The following is a 6,000-nucleotide window of genomic DNA, read 5'->3' as shown; positions in this document are numbered from 1 at the left end:
CACAAACTGAGAGTTCATGACCTGAGCTGAGATCAAGAGTCGGATGCTCAACTCACTAAGCCACCCAGGTGCCCAAGTTTTTAATTGTAAAAATAAATGACTATTATTTGCACGCTAAAGAGAATACCTGAGGACCAGAATCCCTATAGATCCCGTTATCCTGTCATTTCTCCCTACTTCCTTTCCCTTCCACATAGCCAACCTGGGTCATTGAATTAACACAACCCACTTAGTCTGGAGGCTCTCACAGGGAGGACAGATATCCTGGCTGCATAATAATTCTTCTGTATTTGTGTCCATGGCCCTCTTAAACATTCAGCTTCAGGAATGACATAAATAATGTCAACCAGATAAGCCAAATGCCAAATCTATCCAGATAATTAACAGGGTGATAGATTTTGAAGTTAAATCAACTGAAGCAGTGATATTTAAGGGTAGTGTATTGTTGTTCAAATGAAGGTTTTTTTGTAATGTCTTCTCCAGCCAGTTGTCTTTAATTAAACTTAAGAAACAGATAAAAATCCGTATTTAATCTTTTGAAAAATTAGAAGAATAACTAGTAGTTTCCACTTCTTGCTTCCAGTTATTGCCATTAAATTATATTCTCTTGGTATAACATATACATTTTAAAAAATCCCTAACACACACAAGTAACAAATCTATCAACATATATTTATAAACACAAACATAGCAATATATATACTATATAAGACAGGAATGGTATTTCTGAATGCTTTAATCATAAATGGCAGCAGGTATTATAAGCAAAAAAAGTTCCCAGAAGAAGATCAATCTTCATTTTTAGCACAGGATAACCTTTTGTTTTATGGTACACATTTCACAATATTAAAACAACCTGGTTTACCTGATTAAAGTCAGGGGTAAAAGGCCAATGTTAATGAGAAGCAACAATGTATGAAAAGCACCCTGGGGCCATGTATTGACCAGTTGGTGGAGGCCTAGTTTCAAAGTCCTACCCCTGCAGGGACAAGTTATCAAATCTTTTCCTGTGTAGATGTATCAAGAATTTACATAGGGTGCCTGGGTGGCTCAGTCATTAAGCATCTGACTTAGGCTCAGGTCATGATCTCACAATTGGTGAGTTTGAGTCCCATATTGGGTGAGTCAGTGCCCTGCTTTGGGTGAGTTCCAGCCCTGTTTCCTGTAAACACATGAGCCCTAGGTGAGCCCAGCTTCTCTCTCTCTCTTTCTTTCTCTCTCTCTGTCTGCCCCTTGCTCACTTGCACTTTCTCTCTCTCTCTCTCTCAAAAAAAAAAAAAAAAAGGTATTTACATAAAATTTTCAAAATGTGCATTCCCCTGTCTGGGTTTAAGGTACTCTAATGATAACCAATTTGGAGTAGAAGTGCTTCTTCCAAATCAGAATTAGGATTGTTTCCAAATTCAGCGAAAACAGCAGTCCTCTTCTGTGTCTTGACTTCAGGTGACTGCTGAACGACAAAATGTTTCCCTCTCTTGGTGCACCTTCTCAGCCTCCTGTTGATTCCACTGTTCAGAACTTTTTAACATGAATGTCAATTGTTTGCTGCCAGCCCTAGCTTCTGATACACTCAATGTCCCATTTTTTGCCTCAAATTTCAAGTGATCTTCAAGGGTTTTATTCATCAGCTTCTGCTTTGTGACAGAATCTTTGAAGCTTCTGAGTTCTCCTGTTTTGACATCATAAAACTGGGGCTTGAGGACTGTCTGCTGGTTCTCCCTAAGTCCTTCCTGCTGCTTTCTCCTCCTGGTGGAGAAGCCTGTTGTTTCCTGACCTTTTCAACCCATTTTTTTTTTTATCATCTGAGATCTTAGAACTTTCTGCCTCACTCAGTTTTCCTTTCAGTTCTTCCTCCTCTTCTTTTTATTAAATTATTTATTGCTCTAAGAGTCTTCTTCCTTCACTAATTTTTTAAACAACTGGATTCAAAAGCTTTAATTCTTTACTCTTTGTGTCTGCTTTGAAGTCAGTGTTCTCAAACAATTTTAAGCCAGTCATTGATGAGAATATTAGAAAGGCTCTTAATTTTTTTTTCCATGTAGATTTTCCTTCTCTTCCTCTCCCTCAATTATTAAGTGCCAGCTCTTTGTTAACTTTTGGCAATTTCCTTAAGTGGACTCTGTGCACATGGTCTATCTTCTGTCAGATCTTACCTTTCCTATATTCTTCATAAGCAAATGGCTTTACCATCAATTTTACCTGTGACAGTCTTACATCCATGAAAAATCCATGCATATATGCTTCATGAAAAGGTGATCTAATGAGATGTATGAGCCCTAAATTTTCAAAGTCTGTCTTGATGACAAATGTGTAATCATCATGAACTGTGCTTTCAAAATTCTTATAATTCTTCTGTCAAGTTTCCTAAAAAGACACACCACCTGGTAGCAGGACCTAAAACTAGATGACCAGTTTATTATAAAAGGATATAACTCAAGAACAGCCACATGAAAGAGATACATAGGGCATTGTAGAGCAAAGGGGCTCAGATCTTCCATGCCCCCTCCTAGTATGACACTTCTTGAATCTCCACATGTTCCTAACCCAACAGCTCCAAGGACAACGTGTTTTTGTGAACCAAAACATGAAACATGGATGTCATATATAAAAGTATACTTATGGGAAAAAAAATTAAAAAAAAATAAAAGCAAACTTATGGCGACAGTGAAGCAGCTTATTTTAAATCTGCATTTCTTCTGATAGTCTGGGACAGATGATTGATTTAGAAGCATCTTCAGAAAATGCTGGAAAAACTGCTTTTCATCTTATGTTTATTACCACCCCCAGGCTTTCAGAAACAATGTGAAAAATTAGGGTAAGCAGTTCTTAAGAATTTGAGAGTATCAGGACAAAAAAAATCAATAATGTTTTAAATTAGCAAATATTTCAACATTTTCAAAATGAAATAGGACTGAGAAGGAATGTGACTGTTTTAAATGCATACCATACGCTAGGTACTTTCTTATATATTAACTTCTTGAGGATACATATCCACTTCATAGGATATATATAGAAAAGAGTTTAGTCTAGCTAGTTTAGCAGAAATACTAAAGGAAATTAAATATCTCCTAGAATCTCTGGAAGAGTTGGAACAGAACCAGACTTGGATGCTGCACTGACAGGAATGGTACAGAGAGGAAAAAACTCTCAAATAGGACTTAAAAATGAAAATTATTCTGAGAAGTTTAAAAAGCATAATGGAAATTATTATTAGCATCATTAGAAACTAAAAGTCCATTAGAAAACATAGTGAATAACTTCTCTCAACTTTCACATGATTGATCTTCATCTAATTTCATGGCCATTGTAGGTAACTAAAAGCAATATGTGTCCTTCACACTTGCTGACATTGATTCTAGTTCTAATGATGATTAAGTAAGTGTTGCAAATTACAAGACAGTCACCAAAGTGATTATCAGTAGTAGATTGCATTATTTGCTCAGAATTATTTGTCCCCTCCCCAACTTTGTCATGCTTCCCCATTGGCAGGGAATATATCCTCTTGCCACACTGACATTGGTTTAGTAACATGACTTGCTTTGGTCTATGGAGTGTAAGGGGATGTGATATACATTTGTTCAAGTAAAAGTTTTATTTTATTTTTTTACTGTTTTTGTTTGTTTTGTTTTGTTTTTTAAGTAGAACCCAATGCAGGGTTTGAACTCAGGACCCTGAGATCAAGACTTGAGCTGAGATCAAGAGTCTGAGCTCAACCAACTAAGCCACAGCCACCCAAGTACTCCCAAGTAGAAGTTTTACATGTTTTGTCTGGATTGGCTCTGTCCCACCTGAGAAGCTGTTCTTTGCCATGAGAACATCATGTCACAGATGGTGGCTCCTCATTCAGAAGGGATCCAGGAACGAGAGGACTCATGGGCCTGGGCCGAACCCAGTAGAACCCAGCAGAGAACAACCTTCAAATTATACCCACAACAATAAAAAAATGTGCATTGTGGAAAGTGGTGCAATTTTGTTGCTGACATTCACAAAAGTTGGCTAATATACAGGTAAGCACAACTTTTTTAAGTGGGATCAAATTTAGAAGTCACAAATTTAAAGGGAAAATTCCTAAGATTAAATTAGTACTGAATTTTGCTTCCAGATACCAACCCAAGTAATTTGTTTCTCCCAGGAAAAAGATCTTTTAGCAAAAGGAGAAATATATTCCACAGAGACTTCAATCTCATAAAAGAAAATATATAGTGTGTATTTCACTTTTTATATAATACATGAACACCTTTGGAAAATTTATTAAGTTGTATAATATTTTATTAATCATAATCAGTTTCAGATAAAAAAATAAAATTGAATGTAGAATTCAGAAGAAATGACAATTAGTATGAATTTGCTTTAAAACAATTTCTATGAACTAAACATCATTATTTCTGGGTATGTTCAAATATAAGACAAAGGGTTTTTTTTTTCCTCCTAAAATATTAACCCTCAGACAACAGCATATAGTTACTTTACATCCAAGTCTCACAAAGTCTACTTATTGCTGGTCCTCTCTCAGTTCCCTAAATTCTGACTAACCAAGTACTATTTAGGAAAAAGACACATTAGTCTGAAACCACACAGGTCAGTACTAGTATGCAGTGATTAATTAGTTGGTGAGAAAGCAAGAGAAAAATTTTGATACTACAGATTTCTTCATTATTCTAGTGTGTATGACATCACAACTGCAAGAATTTGATTGTAAATAAACCTTTTAAAATTTACTTAAAAAGCAAAGCAGAAAATGGTTGTGTTGGAGAAATTATGAATGCATATACACATAGGACAATATAAAAACCAAATGTACTCATATTTTTTGATTGTATACTTTTAGGATAAATTTTCCAGTGAGAACATCATATACAGATCCAAAAGGGGTCTTAGCTAAAAAAAAAAAAATGTGGACCAATAAAATAATGTGCACTCAACAAATGCATTAGAGGATTCAACAAGGAACTCTAATGATGATAAGACTGTTTTAGAAGATACACATGGAAAGCTTGACTAAAATATTTTCAAGAAATGTGAAAAAGTATATTTCTATATTAAAATGTAATTATATAATGTGATTTTGACTATACTTCATAACTTATTTAACAAATTAAATATTAAAAGTTGATATTTAATCATTTTATATACATAATTTAAAAAACTCCTTTTGAATCGTCCCCTCGGGAAAATGGGGGTTAATTCATAGTAGGAATGTATGGTATCTAACTCCATTCTGACCCATTTCCCTTTAATATTGACTAACTACTGTTATTAAATCTCTCATACTTTTCCCATCCAAGATAATTTCACTCATTCACTAATCAATTAAAAAGTCTAGAATGCAGTCCATTTTTTTCTAACACCAGAAGCCTAAAGATTCAACGGAAAGGCAGAGGTCTTATTTAATCATTCTAACTTTTGTGATTATTTTTACTTTTGATTAATGAAGAAGCAGCTAGAATTCAAGAGCCAAAGGGTAAGCTGTCACCTCAGGCTCAGATCAACCCTTTGCTAATTAGGACATTGCTGAGCCCAGTTAGACAAGTAATGATTTGACTGCTGTCATTAGTAAAAGGGGGCAGCTAAGTTGGTTTCTTCAACCACATTTTAAACTGAATTTTCATTAAATCCATAAAGGCACATTTATTTGAAAAATGGCAAAAACAACAAAAGGAAGACTACATAATTCCCTTTCGGGATCTTTTTCCCCCATGGTTTTAAAATTCCAAAATTAGAGGTTGACTTTTACTAATAGGACACACAAATGGAAATTACTTTCCCATTGACATGTGACTGGATTGATATGAGCCCATGTAGGTTAATCCTTCCAGAATAATAGTTAACAGGACTGTCAAAGTTATATCAGAAAATTACACTCTTGTCCTCTCCAGAAAAACATGGCAGAAATAAGAAAATCCAGGGACACGAAGGTGGCTCAGTCTGTTAAGTGTTTGACTCTTGATTTTAGTTCAGGTCATGATCTCATGGTCATTAGATGGAGCCCCACATTGGGTT

General features: G+C 35.1%; 1 pseudogene; it reads right to left on the bottom strand.

Annotated features, from left to right (window-relative positions):
- Window positions 1–1,329: 1,329 nt before the first annotated feature.
- LOC124521126 (nucleolar protein 10-like) overlaps window positions 1,330–6,000 on the bottom strand; it is a 48,327-nt pseudogene continuing 43,656 nt past the window's right edge.

This window comes from Lynx rufus, unplaced genomic scaffold, assembly GCF_022079265.1.
Source record: "Lynx rufus isolate CCGP_SWC_20201006 ecotype Redwood Valley unplaced genomic scaffold, mLynRuf1.p SCAF_3, whole genome shotgun sequence".
In the NCBI taxonomy this organism is placed as follows: Eukaryota; Metazoa; Chordata; class Mammalia; order Carnivora; family Felidae; genus Lynx; species Lynx rufus.
Note: the sequence above shows the minus strand (reverse complement) of the source record. Positions and strands in the feature narration are given on the sequence as shown.